Source organism: Watersipora subatra, chromosome 1 (assembly GCF_963576615.1).
Source record: "Watersipora subatra chromosome 1, tzWatSuba1.1, whole genome shotgun sequence".
Lineage (NCBI taxonomy): Eukaryota > Metazoa > Bryozoa > Gymnolaemata > Cheilostomatida > Watersiporidae > Watersipora > Watersipora subatra.
Window position 1 is genome coordinate 69,111,304 of NC_088708.1, and position 17,106 is coordinate 69,128,409.

General features: G+C 35.7%; 1 pseudogene; it reads right to left on the minus strand.

Moving 5' to 3' along the window:
- Positions 1-12,774: 12,774 nt before the first annotated feature.
- The window catches only part of LOC137390844 (uncharacterized), a 75,395-nt pseudogene continuing 71,063 nt past the window's right edge, over positions 12,775-17,106 (minus strand).

Consider the following 17,106-nt stretch of genomic DNA (forward strand, 5'->3'; position numbering starts at 1 on the left):
GCTTATTTATGGTTATCAACTGTTATTGTAGAACTAGTTATATAACATGAATGTTCACTTGAGCTACTCGTCAACAGTTAAGTTGGCATTGTCAAGTTGAAAATCAAGTTATGAGCAGATTGCTCTTTATCGTCTGTTAGAGTTTCCTGTTGAGGTTGTTGCCAGTTGTCATCAACCAGTCCTCTGAGGCACCCAGAGGGCAACCTAGGACCTTTAAAGTCCTGCTCAATGGTCACTTAAGAACGTGATTTGTAAAACTTGAAACAAAATCCTTATCTGTAGTCAAACAAGGATCTCAAAACACTAATCCATGGTTAATCCAAGACCTCTACAGGTAGTGGTTGGTGGTCAACCAAGGGCTTAACGCTGTACCTGCCAGTGGTCAAACCAGGACCTAAAAAACTCTGCTCCACTGAACACAGGAAGACGTGTGAAAGAGTTACGTTATATTTTACCGGGTGCTGTGAGCTGCTAGAAGGAAATGGCTTCAAGGAAAGATCTTCATAAACTGTTTGTACTCCACCCCCAGATCTGTGGGGCACATCTTCTACGTCTCCTTTAAAGAAAACGAGCGACTGCACTAAGGTTTACTTCTCCATAATGGTTTAACAGATTTGCACTGCAATTTTCTGGTGTAAAATTTTGTAGCAAAGAAACACTTCAGCAGAGGCGTATCTAAAAGACAAGCATGTAGTAGCAACCTCAATACGCATCACCTGTAGAACAAATAGGTGGGCATAATCGGTGACAGTTCGCTATCTTTTAGAATGTCCATGTATCGTGTCCCTGTTGAGTGATGGAGTGTTAATAAAGTTTACAGTGTACAATTTTTTTTTAGAAATTCCAATAGCTTAATAAATAAAACCTTTCTATTTCATACAGTCTAATAAAAAATTTTAACATATTTTACATGCTAAATTTATTGTTGAAAATTGTAACCAGAAATAACTAGAAATCATGGCACTGATATGATTTTATTATTTTGAAAACATGAAAATGTCTGCTTGAAGCAAACGCTTTTATAAAATTCCGGAGCAAACTTATAGCACTGATAAAAACATTGACTAGATATCATTATAAAATCTATGTGTTGTGTAACGCTGTGGAAAAGATTCCTGCTGATAATAAAATTTGAACGGGGGTAATAATTGCTTTTAACATACTAAAGGCAATTATGACAGCATCTTGACAGTCATCATGAACATGAGAAGACTTAAGAAATGTTCTGTCGCTTGTGTAGCACAACAAACCACATAAACATACATGTAAAGTTTACATCTCATCGTTGCTCAAAAGCAAACAGTTTTTTTTTAAAAAGTTATCTGCATTCATCAAACCATGGAAAGTTTTACTAACACAAGAAAAATGCATATCTAGTTAAAAAGACTTTTAAAATTGAAATCCTTTAGTAACATGAACAGCTTTGACAGGTGTTTGTGTAGCAACATTATTTAAAGGAAATTTTCTGACTGAAGTAGAATGGAGCTTTGATCATTTTTTTTTTCACAAAGCTAAGCTGGCTTACCTTTATGATATTTTTGATGCTGAGATGAGACCATTGCAAAATGTTTTTTACCAATGTATTGTTGAAGGCTTGATTTCTATTAAACAGATCCATGTTTGATGTGAAAATCTCTTTCAGTTGACAAAATATTAAACGATATATTTTGTAGAGCTTTTGGTAAAACAAATCTGTCCAGCCGTCAAATTTGCACATCAGCATTACCATTGAAAAGAAAATAGTTGTAGATTGTTTTCAAAAAGAAGGTTTTCAGTAATTTTACACATTAATTACAAGGTAGCATGTTCATTGATACATGTATTAATAATCTTATTTCTTTGTCGTATTTGAAATTGTTTCAATAAATGTTTGGTTAATTGGCTGCTGAAGGCAGGCATGGAAGTTGTGGTTGCTTGTGGAAATTGCTAATTGCAAATTAGTGCTAAAAATGTATTTATTGCACCAAATATGTTGTGAAGACTGTAGTATATACAATTATCTATATAATCTCATGTTTATTTTTAACTGCTCTGTAACAAAAGTTTCCTTAAATTAAAATCTCAGATTTCTTTCTAAAAATATTATACACCAAAGTTAGAGGTTTCTATGGAATCCTCATGGTGTCTTTAGTAAACATCCGATGTTTAGCTATGTAAACCACTATGGAACATCCATTGATAAAATATCAAACACATAAACAAACAAAATACATGACAATCAGCAGTGTTAACTTCAAATTTGGTTTTCTCAGAATGTGGTTTTGAGCTGAATTATAATATTCCATGCTTATTGCTTACTAAAAGCAGCAATTCTTAAACTCTGAATATACTACATGTATTCAAATCAGTAAAAATCACTGCTTCTGATTGGCTTATTGCCTCAACACATTTAATTGTTTTGTTATATAGGATTCTGTTGGATCACACCATAGATCAATACAAAATATGTTTGATTTGCTGTATGCCTACGGGCTTAATAAGCCTATATTTCTTTATATGCGTATGTTCAGAATTCATGTAACTACGGCTATTCCTTAGTAAGTGTGTTTATCTATTCAACTACTGTTATCACTACTGTTACTAGCTAAAAGCACAAATAAGAACCATATCTATACATTCACTCAGTGTTTGTATACAAGCATACTGTCTATAATGTCTCGTCAAAGTACCCAAACGCAAATAACCCCCAACTTAGCAAATAACCCCCAACATTCAATTTACTGGCTTGCAGAAATTCGGTAACAATCAAGTAAAATCTTATATGGGTGTTTTAATTATAATAATTAACTATAATCTTTTTTGTTTTGTATTTATCTGTACTATAATAAGAATCTGTGTCTGTCTGTTTGTCCATAGAGATTACCTTTGTCTGTCTGTCACCCTTAAAGGTTAGAAAAAAATCTTTCAAACAGAATTTGAACTCACTACATTCAACTTCGTAAACCAACACTTTACCACTTGTACCAACCGACCAACCAACCAATTTGGCATAATTGTGTACTTAGTTATTACATATGATGATCTCTCACGGCGCACTGGACTGCCAGGGTACTAGTAACTATAATATTGACTGACCTAACCTACAGTAGTTGGCTCATTCACAGTATTGCCATGATTCGAATGGGTTTGGAGTTGCCCACTGCCGATGAGATTGCGCCTTATCGATTCAACGATTCAGAGTTACACTATAGGCCTATAGGTCTTTCCAAGATTCATGACGTATCCCTTAAAACAAAACTTGTTAAAGTAGATTTGCTTTTTCACAACGAATACATTCACATAAATTTAGCGAAGTGAAATTGGCGTCAAATACATTCAGATTTTACTGTTTCTATGATTCGAAGAGAAAACAACTCCAAATCCATTCACAGCATGGAAACACTGCGTATGTGACTAAAAGATAGCGTAAACATGTATGAGTTTAGTACAAATATTTTATAATTTAGAGAAGATTTGGTTTTTATGGTCACCTGTGCTTGTATACATATTTGTGTAGACTGGCTGCTCATCTTCATCATCGTCAGACAAAGGGGAGTAGAGGTGAACCTTAGACTCTGATAGGTTGTTATTTCTTCTGTGGGGAGGAACACTTTCAAATGCTATTGACGTCCCGTCTAGATCATCATAATTCATGTCTCGGTAAAACCTTCGCCGTCTTAGTTTAAATCTGCAACATTTATTTGCATGCGTATTGATTGGCCACTTTACGTGACACGCGCATTCATCAAATTTAAAACTTTGAAAAGTTTGTTAATGAAATCTATTTTACGAGTAATTTATAGTTATACATTTTTTATTTACCACATTTACAAACAAGCAAAAGAATGCAAATCACAATTACCGCAATACTTTTAATCCATTTTAAACTTCATTGTTGAATGAAACATTGTAGTGGTAGTGAGGTCATGGTATGTGGCACATTGCAGCAGTGACAGAGAAAACGTGTAATACTCATTCAGTCAAAGCCATAGACATGCCAGATTGTTTCAGGCTTTGAAATGTACAACATTCTCTCTTTGGTTATTCGGTTCAGAATGAATGCAGACTTCAGACCAAAGAGATAAACAATAACAAACTCAATGTTAAATAAAGCTTTTGTGAGTTGGCTGATCTTAAGGTTTACTACTTTATAAATTTATATTTTCTACTTTCAGTTCAGCAAAGCTTTTTGTAACTAAATTTAAACTTCAAACTGTGATGTGTAAATAGGCCTTTTTGATAGCGTCAAACATAGTTCGGATAGCTGTAAAGTATACAGCAACCATTACAGGTTTGCATTGGTTTAAGACAGGAGGAGACTCAGTTTTGCTTACCGTCGTACGCCGCAGACAGTCACGGTAAATACGATCAGAATGACGGCCACCGAGCAAATGACTATTGCTATGATCGGACCTGTAAGACAGAAGATGACTTTAGTGTTTCCACCAAACAATACTTTAATAGGTCAGCTGACATGGACACTGTCTGTAAGTAACAACTCTGAGCCTTTGACTAGTACCTAACGGCAGCAATGAAAAGATGACTAGAAATGATGGAGCAGGGACTATACAAACAAGTAGAAAGTAAATACCGAGTAAATACTAAATTAAATGCCATAATTTTAAAGGTTATAACTATGTAGATAAAATTTGCAGTTAACAAAAAAATTGCGCAATATATCTTCAATTTTAATGATCTATTTTACAATATAGATTTTGTTACAAATAGCTTTGATTAGCAGCTGTTCTATATATTATTTGATTATAACAGCAAAATGAGTAGATGCTTAAAGCATTGTTAAACATCTTGTAAACGGCAGGCAGTCTGCACTTGTACAGACCTTGACCAAAGTTTTGACTAGGCAGATTTTTTACAGGCACATAACGGGTTGGTTTGTTCACAATCGTAACAGAAGGCACGGTGCCTGTGGGAAGCCTCTCCGGATCGCTAGCGTTGGAAATGGAGGCAGATTTTGTTGTATAAGCACTATGGCCACAGCTCACGTTAGTTATCTCTGTAAATAGATAAAAAACAATTTAGAGAAGACCTGGATGATGCCTGAATTAACAGAGAGACAGACTTGTACTTTTTTAAATTATTTGTCGATACAATATGTGCAGTGAGGCTGCTACAGAAATTAGGAAAAATAAGCATGTAGTAGAGTTTGTACCACGAAGGAACCGTAGTTTGGTGGTTAGTGCGCTGGCTTATGATCAATAGGTCAGCGGTTTGAGTCCCCAAAGGACCATCAGTGGTTTTTCAGGAAAGGCATCTAACTACAATTACTCTAGTACCAAATCTGGTTGGTTTGTAGGCGACTAAACCAGTTTTTCCATCTGCACTCCAACGTTGAAGGAAGAAGGACTGCTGGACTAAAAAAAAAACCTGACAAAGAGTGGAGAAGCTCGTCTGTGAGCCAACTGCCAGCTAGATAGCTAGAGATGCTGTCTCAATAAAAACACGCAACAGAAGGCAATGGCAAATTACTGTTGAAACCTGCCAAGAAAAGTCAGGGTTATAGGAAGTGGGGAGAAGCATGACAGGGTACCTAAAAGAGGAGAGTTTGCATGTGACTAAAAAGGAAAAAAGATTGTGACTGGTTGCTATGGGTTGTTGCTAGGAAAGCTGGGTACATCCCAAAAGTGTTTGGTACAGTTGCAAAAATAATATTTTTAACAAAAGGGAATGGCAATTTGAAGAACTGAAAAAACATGACACAAAATCTACTTTCACATCTATGAATGATAAAAGTAGATCTTTGCTATGTTGAGCGCAGCCGCTGATAAATCGAGAGACAGCCATTTTTTTCTACTTTTCAATTCACCATTATTTTGGATCAAAAATAGTTTTAAACCATGTTTATTCTAGTGTGAGTGCTATAACTGATTATAAAAATGAATGTACTTCAATGGAGATGCTTCACTCAGAGGAGTTTATTGTAACCAGTACCCTGGCAGTCTAGTACTCTGTGAGAGACCATCATGCGTAGTAACTATATAACTATACATACAACTACAGTCATGCTAAAATGCTGGGAGGTGATCGATTGGCATCAGTGTTGGAGTGGTGGTCTTGCAAGCTGCATGTCGCGACTCTGAATTCGTTACAATGCAATTTTTTTTATCTGCTACCGTGACTTCAAAAAGTCGAATTAATAGACAGATGGTTACAGTCTTCGTAAATATTGTGGAGCAGTTGAGTAGGCTTGGATATGTAAAGGGGGCTGCAACAGTTTTAAACATGAAGATAAGAGTTAAAGCCACACACTAATTAACAGCTCACTAACTAGCAGATGATATGCTCAGTTTCAAGGCTGCTGCGGGGCTAACTCAGGCGTAACTGACAGAAGTTAATTCCTGCCATTGAAATATTTATGAAAAATATATGCATTTTATTACCAAAGTTAAACAAATATTTCTAAATTAAGGATAGCGTTACTAGCAGACATTCTATCAGTCTTTACTATAATAAGAATCAGCCTGTCCACCCACCTGTCTGTCCGAAGCCTGGGTGAGAGAATATAAAAAGTTACTTTTAACGAGACTCGAACTCATGACATCCAGCTTGGTAGACTGGCCCTCTAACATCGGCACTTATCGACAGTCTTCCGACATTTCAGAATATTTATGTGAATACTTATTCTCTGTAATTTATGACAGAAAAAGCGAACAGAAATAATACAGATAAAATTCGAATCAGAAGGTTCATTGACGCCTTTCCTGGATGATCTCTTATAGTTCACTAGACTGCTAGGGTACTAGTAAAGAATAATAATCTCTTAGCACCTGCTTGCTCCCACTCAGTAGTGACAACCAAATAAGCCGCCGAGCATCCTTCGTGTTTAAGAAGATTTAATGTGCGGCTCATTGGTTGCTTCTGTTTTGTCGTCTCAACTTTCCATCCTTGTACAACTTTTCCATCTTTTTTGTATCCCCACGTGTTACCCTCCTTCCACTGCGCCTTCCATTGAAACTCTATCTTTTCACAGCCTTGGTGCAAATGAGTTGCTTGCCAGCTGTAGTCATTCTCTAGAAAGGATACATACTTTAGGAGTTGCACATTCAACCAGAATGAAATAGTAAGAGCTAAAAAATAGCAAAAAATGGGTAAAAATTAACAAATAAACTCATTTTTTAGTTTGCAAGTTTATTATTGAGCTGACAGAGACTTGTAAAGCTGTCGCCACATAATTTTTGTTAACTGTTTTTATTTGTAAGCCATTAAACCAATGGAGCTTGCCAATCTTGGTAATGCATTATATATTAATGATTCAGGAAGTAGAACTACTATATTTTGTGTATTTATCTTCCTGCTCAAAGTTGGCTGCCAAGAAACTTAAAAATAAATTTCACTGTAATTACTGTAATACACTTTAGTTATTGAAATAAACTTTTAGATTAATAAGAATTATTTTGCTATTTTATATGAGAGATTCAATAATTCTGGATTTGTTATTATGGCAGTTTTGAATATCATTGTTTAAAATAATTATGAAAATTTAATACATGTAAAGTGTCTGAGGTTTAAAAAAAGCTGACTTATTTAAAATGAGTCAAAAATTTATCAAGATACCAGAAATATTTCAGAGGTTTCCTTAATTATGCACGATAATGAAAACTCTACACAATCAACAGCAAAGATACAATAATATACAAATTAAGAATTTGCAAAACAATATCCGAAGTTGTCTTATTTCGCAGACAACAACTTCTGAATTAAACACTGCACAACAGGTGTATATTTAAGTTGAGTTTACAATGAGAAATTATGTATAACATTTTACAACATTGTACGCTAATAATCAGCATAAAAGTGAAATATGAAAAGAATATATTTTGACAGCCTCAAATTCTTACTGATTGAGTTGTTGGTAGTAGCGTCAATATCTGTGACGTTGTGGCATGACAGGGGTAAGATGTGTTTTGAAGCGACGCATCGAAAGCATAGCCTCAGTTTAGGTTGAAGCCAATCAGAAGCTGAGCCAACAAAGTCCAATTCTATTGCTTTCCAATCCCTTGCCTCTGCGCAGTAACATGTATATTACTATGAGGCAGCTTGTACTTCTATAATACTCTAAGGTTGTTGCAGAATTTATCATCAGCAGAAAACAATTCCTAAATTTTCAACTAGTGTCAAGTATCTAGAGGCATGAGAGTTTAGAGATCTGAAAACCTAAACAATACATACTTACTCATCTAAATCAATTAAATATATTAGCACTAAAGCCAAACTATCTACCTATAAATACTATAAATATCTACCTATAAATACTACAGATATCTATCAATAAATACTATAAATATCTACCTATAAATACTATAAATATCTATCTATAAATACTATAAATGTCTATCTACAAGTACTATAAATAGTTACCTATAAATACTATAAATATCTATCTATAAATACTATAAATGTCTATCTACAAGTACTACAAATAGTTACCTATAAATACTATAAATATCTATCTATAAATACTATAAATGTCTATCTACAAGTACTATAAATAGTTACCTATAAATACTATAAATACCTATTTATAAATATCTACCTATACATACTATAAATATATATTTGAAAATACTATAAATGTTTATCTATAAATATTATACATATGTACCTATAAATATTGTAAATATTTACCGTAAATACTATGGATAAATATACCTTTAAATACTATAAATATTTATCTATAAATACAAATCTTAAAGTTTGTGTGTATGTGTGTATATGTCCTTCGGGATGTCTGGCTATAGCTATTAAAATATTGGAAGGAAGAATCCCTATTGCAGAAGATATGATCTTGGAACCTCCCACTTGCCAGGCAAATGCCTTACTAATTTAGCTATGAGAGATTGATGGATTCAATGGGCGATATATGTCGCTGTGTGGGTGAAAGTACACTACCACTCTCCGTTATGGCACAACATAATTCTTGCTCTCCTACGAGAGCAAGTAGTTAGCTCTTATTGGTAAGCTTATTCAAATTAGCCATTGGCAATGTGCTAGGCTAATGGCAAGTGGCAGGCAACTACATTACCTCTCATTATTTATAAGCTGATTTTTAATACCTGTGCAACCCCGGGCATTCCCCTAGCAAATACTATAAATATCTATGTTGTAATTATGTTGTATTATATTCTATTAAAATGTACTATATTATATATGTATTATGTATATTATATATGTATTATGTATATTGATATATGTATTATGTGTATTGGTATCTGTATATTGATATATGTATATTGATGTATGTATGTATATTGTTTTATGTATGATTTTGTACTGTATTTTATATCATATTACATAATATTATGTGTTACATTATAATATACTATATCATAGCATAATGTATTCTATTATATTCCGTTATATTGTATTTAACATTATATATAACTTTTGTCAATTTTTAGCCAACTAACAGCTTTGAATGGTGCATGCTAACTAGTTGGTGAAGTACACTATTTTAAAAACCTTTTTATAAAACAGCACTTTGGGGAGATAACTTCTACAAGGTTCAGATTTACTACATACACAATAACATAGAGCAGCTATTTGAAATAATAGTTTATAGAGCAGGAGCGCATCTCAAGATGCTATTGGTGTCATAAGATTAGAATAAATGTAAAAGATTAAAAGATGAGGTTGCATGAACTTTTAGTAGATTTTATCAGAAATTTTCAGTATTTCTTTATTATTTGCAATTGTTTTTAATGTTTGAGGTGATCTGACTGCCAGAATGTTTCAAGATTAAACTTAGCAAAACTTGTTTGCAGGTTTAACAAAAATATTCAAGTTTTGTCGATATTATACTTGAAACAACCTGGCAGTGAAATCACATCAAAAACCAAAAACAATCACAAATGATAAAAAAATATTATTACTTTCAGATAAAATCTACTAAAATTTGTGCAAGTTCAATTTTAACATGTCATGCTACATAGCTACATGTCATGCTCGTAGCTACATGTCATGCTCGTAGCTACATGTCATGCTCATAGCTACATGTCATGCTCGTAGCTACATGTCATGCTCGTAGCTACATGTCATGCTCATAGCTACATGTCATGCTCGTAGCTACATGTCATGCTCGTAGCTACATGTCATGCTCATAGCTACATGTCATGCTCATAGCTACATGTCATGCTCATAGCTACATGTCATGCTCATAGCTACATGTCATACTCATAGCTACATGTCATACTCATAGCTACATGTCATGCTCATAGCTACATGTCATGCTCATAGCTACATGTCATACTCATAGCTACATGTCATACTCATAGCTACATGTCATACTCATAGCTACATGTCATGCTCATAGCTACATGTCATGCTCATAGCTACATGTCATACTCATAGCTACATGTCATGCTCATAGCTACATGTCATACTCATAGCTACATGTCATGCTTATAGCTACATGTCATGCTCGTAGCTACATGTCATGCTCATAGCTACATGTCATGCTCATAGCTACATGTCATGCTCATAGCTACATGTCATACTCATAGCTACATGTCATACTCATAGCTACATGTCATACTCATAGCTACATGTCATGCTCATAGCTACATGTCATGCTCATAGCTACATGTCATACTCATAGCTACATGTCATGCTCATAGCTACATGTCATACTCATAGCTACATGTCATGCTCATAGCTACATGTCATGCTCGTAGCTACATGTCATGCTCATAGCTACATGTCATGCTCATAGCTACATGTCATACTCATAGCTACATGTCATGCTCATAGCTACATGTCATGCTCGTAGCTACATGTCATGCTCATAGCTACATGTCATGCTCATAGCTACATGTCATGCTCATAGCTACATGTCATGCTCATAGCTACATGTCATGTTCATAGCTACAGGTCATGCTCATAGCTACATGTCATGCTCGTAGCTGCATGTCATGCTCATAGCTACATGTCATGTTCATAGCTACATGTCATGCTCATAGCTACATGTCATGCTCATAGCTACACGTCATGCTCATAGCTACATGTCATGCTCATAGCTACATGTCATGCTCATAGCTACATGTCATGCTCATATCTACATGTTGAAAAAGCAGGTCTAGCTGATTACCAAAACATTCTGAACTATGACAAACCTGTGGTAGTTGATGGTTTTGGTGAGCGTGTCGTCAGGAGGCTTGTGTAGGTCATTTCAGTAGACGTAAGTGTCTTAGTTAATGCTATGCTGACATTATTAGGACCTACTGTCACACTGGCAGCGCTCGGATTAGCAGGTATACTGGTAGAACTAATGTCAGCGGGAAGAGTAACAGTGGTAAAAAGTTCATTAGTGGTAGTCTCAACAGAGTCCGCCGTTTCTGTTGTAGCCATACTTGAAGCTGAGGCCAAAGATGATTTAATAGATTTTTTTCTTGCTAAATTAGATGTCGTTTTCAAATAAAACAGGGTAGAGGTTGTTTGAAGCTCAGCACTGCTGCTTGCGGTAGGTTGGGCAGATGTGATTTCCTTGTAAGACAGGTCAGAGGTTGCTTTAAGGTCAACATTGCTGCTTGCGGTAGGTTGGGCAGCTATAAAGTAATGAATCCGTTACTGGGACATCATTGATGCTTATATAGAAGTCTTATTTAAAAGACAACCATAATTTGTTGATCATACATGTGGCAAGTTGTCCAACTAGGTATTTGAAATACATATTAAAGAGTTAAAGAGAATTATTTGAGCCACACAAAGCCAGATGGCGACCTTTGCTGGTCAGTCATTTTCATACCTTGTGATAAAATTAGTATATGCTTGGTTTAGATTTAAGTATTTATTTGAGTAGCTACAGCAAAACTTTTACTGTAGAGAATGAGGCTTAAGAATCCTTTGACAGATATGAATACATTTTGTTAAGACAACTTCCAATTTCCAAAATAATCAGTTCATAGCTAAAACTCTGTTCTCTAAACATGATTATTAGCCAAGTGTTTCCTACACGCTATTGCACAGTCATTTAAATAACTCATTTGCATAATGTAGCTACTTTACTTATAAAAAAGTGAAAATCAAATGGCCTCGTAGCTACTCTTTCCAACAAATACTAGCTAGCAAACTTTGAACATGAGATCGAGTCCAGCAGGATGTAGCTGCTCTAGCCATTGATAGCTCAAAGAATTACAGGGGAAACTTACCAACCAATCTTTTAACAGTTTATAAACTTACCAGCTTTCCATAAAACAAAAATGCAGAAAAGAACTTTCCTAAGTAGAGAGTAAGCCATAACAAGCAGAGGAAACACCAAACTATATACTAGACTTGCTCACGTGAATGTGTACTGATGGTCTCTGAATGCTGTAATTGATTAGATAGTGCCTGCTAGGGAGTTGAAGTTCCTTCCTGATAAGAGAAGATTAGCTGCTCTATGTACACGTAGGCTGTAGGTAACTAAGAAACATCTTCTATTGTATAGCGCTTTGCTTTCATGTTTAGACAAGCTTTTAGCACTAAGATATGTGTGTGGGAGTTGCCTCCTCTATGTGCATGAAAGCGCTGTTAGTTATTATTTCATTTTTGTAATAAATGTAGCGTATTTAGGAATAATGCTACATAATTAGAGGTTGTCACAAATAACTGATGATTACACCTATAGCTGTATGAAAGCCTGAGAGTTTGTCTGTTAAAACGGTGCCTTGAAGGTTTATTGCAATAGCAAATATCACAGAAAATAGCCTGAGAGTCACGTCTGTTAAAACGGTGCCTTGAAGATTTATTGCAATAGCAAATATCACAGAAAATGACCATCAAACTGAATAACTTAAACATGAGATCAGATCAAACAAAATATAGAATGAAATATAAAATAAATATACAAAATATGTCTGCCATAGCAGTTGGCAATAAGTGCTGATAATAAATATATCTCACTATATTACAATAATACATATCGTATTATATTATATTACTGTTGTACTATAATATAATAATACATTATGTAGGTGTATCACATTTTCTGAAATAGCAGGTTGTAGAATGTCTTGGACGGATACACAGCGTTGATAAAACCGAGAATCGTAGTAAATGTAAATGTTTGCATATTCCTTTGGAGTTATGGCGCTGTTACAGTTCCATAAAATACTAGCGTTATCATTTGAATATAATAATAATGAGAGTAATAAAGTTGTTTATTAGAATGGTCTAACAGTAGCATTGAGGCCACGGAGGGCCCATCTGGTTGCTGGTACATTGTCATGCCGCAAGTCAATCTCAAATATGGGATCAGTAGCTGCCAGTCGTGATGGGAAAACTGGGCACTGGAATGTCTCATTCATCTTCACCGGGTCCTAAAATGCAGTAACACCTGATATATAACATCCATTACCACCTGTAGCACTGGTGCAGCAGTAACACCTGATATATAACATCTATTACCACCTATAGTGCTGGTGCAGCAGTAACACCTGATATATAATATCCATTACCACCTGTAGCGCTGGTGCAGCAGTAACACCTGATATATAACACCCATTACCACCTGTAGCGCTGGTGCAGCAGTAACACCTGATATATAACATCCATTACCAACTTTAGCGCTGGTGCAGCAGTAACACCTGATATATAACATCTATTACCACCTGTAGCGCTGGTGCAGCAGTAACACCTGATATATAACATCCATTACCACCTGTAGCGCTGGTGCAGCAGTAACACCTGATATATAACATCCATTACCACCTGTAACACTGGTGCAGCAGTAACACCTGATATATAACATCCATTACCACCTGTAGCACTGGTGCAGCAGTAACACCTGATATACAACACCCATTACCATCTTTAGATCTGGTGCAGCAGTAACACCTGATATATAACATCCATTACCATCTTTAGATCTGGTGCAGCAGTAACACCTGATATATAATATCCATTACCACCTGTAGCGCTGGTGCAGCAGTAACACCTGATATATAACATCCATTACCACCTGTAGCGCTCTGGTGCAGCAGTAACACCTGATATATAACATCCATTACCACCTGTAGCGCTGGTGCAGCAGTAACACCTGATATATAACATCCATTACCACCTGTAACACTGGTGCAGCAGTAACACCTGATATATAACATCCATTACCACCTGTAGCGCTGGTGCAGCAGTAACACCTGATATATAACATCCATTACCACCTGTAGCACTGGTGCAGCAGTAACACCTGATATATAACATCCATTACCACCTGTAGCGCTGGTGCAGCAGTAACACCTGATATATAACACCCATTACCACCTGTAGCGCTGGTGCAGCAGTAACACCTGATATATAACATCCATTACCACCTGTAGCACTGGTGCAGCAGTAAAACCTGATATATAACATCCAGTACCACCTTTAGATCTGGTGAGGCAAACAGCAACATGCATTCACAGATGTCTACCAGATTTCTATGGAACTGGTGATGTGAAAAAATTGTTTTATCTAATGTTATTGGTAAAATCTATTTCATGTCAGACCAGACAATATACAGAGTAAAACGCTGATAAGTAGAAGAAATAACTCATTATCTGTCCTTCTTAGCGCTGCTCAGTGAGCCAAGTCAATTGTAACAATTGAGAAAGGAGTGGAGAAAAGATAACAGACTATACCAAAAGAAGAGAGCAGTTTAACTTTCGCATTGATTCAGTGAGAACTACAAATACTCTGCCTCAATCCTATCATAGGGTGTGTATTTCGCTGCGTAGTTTTGCTGCATAGTTCCGCTGCGTAGTTTCTCTGCCTGAATTTGCTGTGAGTTTCTCTGTGTAGTTTTGATGTGTGGTTTCGCTGCGTAGCTTCGCAGTTTCGCTGCACATCTGGTTTGCGTAGGATTGTAAAATTTTGATAGTTTTGTGTGTGATATGCATTTAATATAATTTCAAACTTCGAAATCAATCATACAATTACTTTTTGAGATATTGCCGACTTCAGAGCGCACTTCTAACCGACTGAGAAATGAAAAATGGCTGCCTACAGAACACTAGTTTCTGATGACACATTGAAATTGAAATTCTTAGTAACAAAGGATCCCAATTAGACGAAACTAGAAAGCTTCTCAGCAACAAGAAATTTACACCAAAAATATTAGTTTGATTATTCGTAACAAATATACACACTATCAAACTCAGTGTACTGCAACCCTTATGTTTCTTTAGTCATCTCAGAAACAACACTTTTTTGACAGAATGCATAAAAAATCCTTTGCTGTAGGATCAACAGAAATCAAATCCTATTTTATTTCTGTTTTTTTTATCAAGTCCTTCAAGCTTCAAAATGATATTCAGTTAAAAGAAGTTGTGTAGTTCTAAATGGGTTAACAGTCTGCGGAAATTAGATTAATCTGGCCTAGGATCAGGAGACTCGCTAGTATGTAGGAGATTAGGCTTTAAAGTGTTAAGAGCACAAACATTGGCTCTGTGATCTTGTCTGGGCATGTCTGAGTCTAGTGACAAGGAAACCTCGACAACTGGAGACATGCCCAGTTGCGAAGAACCCTATAAGGTTGGATGTAATCCTGCTACTACTGGTGGCCTTTTTTGAGAATTAAACCCCAACTTGTTGTTTGTTGGCTGTGTGTTCTCGACCACTTCACGACAGCTGCTCTCGTAGTAACAGTAGCGAGAAGGTTGTGATGTATATTAGCCTGAGAACCATGTTAAAGCACAAGAATTAGCAGTGAGTAGCGGCTGAGCAGTAACCCGTATAATCTACAGCATCTCAATGTAAATTCCATCTTCAACTGTTGGTTTTCACCTCTGACCCCTGTTAAGCGTTCTTACCTGCATCGATGGTTTTTCAGATTGAGGCCAACAAGTCACGTGTATAACAGGAAGAGCTGTGCACCCGTGTCGAGGTGGGGCGTCTATCAACTCCCCTGTTGTCTTTTCCCATGAGGCTCCCCATATGAAAATTCCATGAACAAACATTCCATCAGCGGGCGGATCTCTCAACTGCAACCATCACAAGATACAAGTATGAGATATTTCAATGGAGATCAGACAAGTGATATTTAAATTGTCATGATTTGTGGTTTTAAATCGAATATTTTCTGGAACTGCGTTACAATAAACAATATACAGCATATACAAATAATAAGTTAACAAGCAGTGTATGCAATATCTTGATCTGACAAATAGAGCACAGGAAGAGCAACAGATTAATTGAAGTAGTTGGAACGAGGAAGTGAGCAGTTAGTAGAAAGAAGGTAGAATTGAGCTGGACCATAGACACGGAGATCAGGCACCAACACACTACGAGGCCATAGCCTGTGTCTATGATCTGTAAGAGCGTTTGAGAACGGTAGTTTACATTCTCCTTGATTGAGCCAAGGATAATCATCTCATCTAGCTCAGTCGCGGTAATGCCGTCTGGAACGACCTTGTACTCAACCTTAGAATAGTAGTGCAAGTAGTTTGATCACCTACTACTATCTATTATGTAACAACTTATTATAGCATTGAACAGCTATCTAAAAGTTTTAAAAATAAACAAACACTTTTTTTAGCTGTGTAAATTCATTTAGGTTTTTTCTTTTCCTTTAATTTTTTCAATTCATTTTCTTTAATCATTTTAAGTTGGCAATCTTGCACTAGACACCAATGATGCAACATGAAGTGCTTCCATGCTCGACGAATTTCTTTCCTGCTTCAAGTTGGCTGCCAGCAAACATGCAAATTACACCCTTTAATTATTGAAATAAATTTTTAGGCCAAAGAGAATTATTTTGCTATTTTATATGAGAGCTTCAACCATTCTGAATTTCCTATTATGGCAGTTTTGAATATTATTGTTTAAGATAATAATTAAAACATAATACATGTATAAAGTGTTTGAGGTTTAAAGAGCTGACATATTCAAAATAAGTCAAAACTTTATCATGATACCAGAAATATTTTACAAGTTTCCTTAATTATTTACAAAAATTAAAACTCTACATAATCTACCGCGAGGATGCAATAATATACATGTTAAGAGTTTGCGAGACATTATCAGCAGTTGTCTTATCTTGAAATATAAGACGAACAAACTAGTTGTCTACACTTTTAGGGTCTAGACAACATTTTATTTAGATGTCCGACAATGTGAATTACTGTGAGCCAATCAAAGAACAGAATTTCTTTAAAGCTC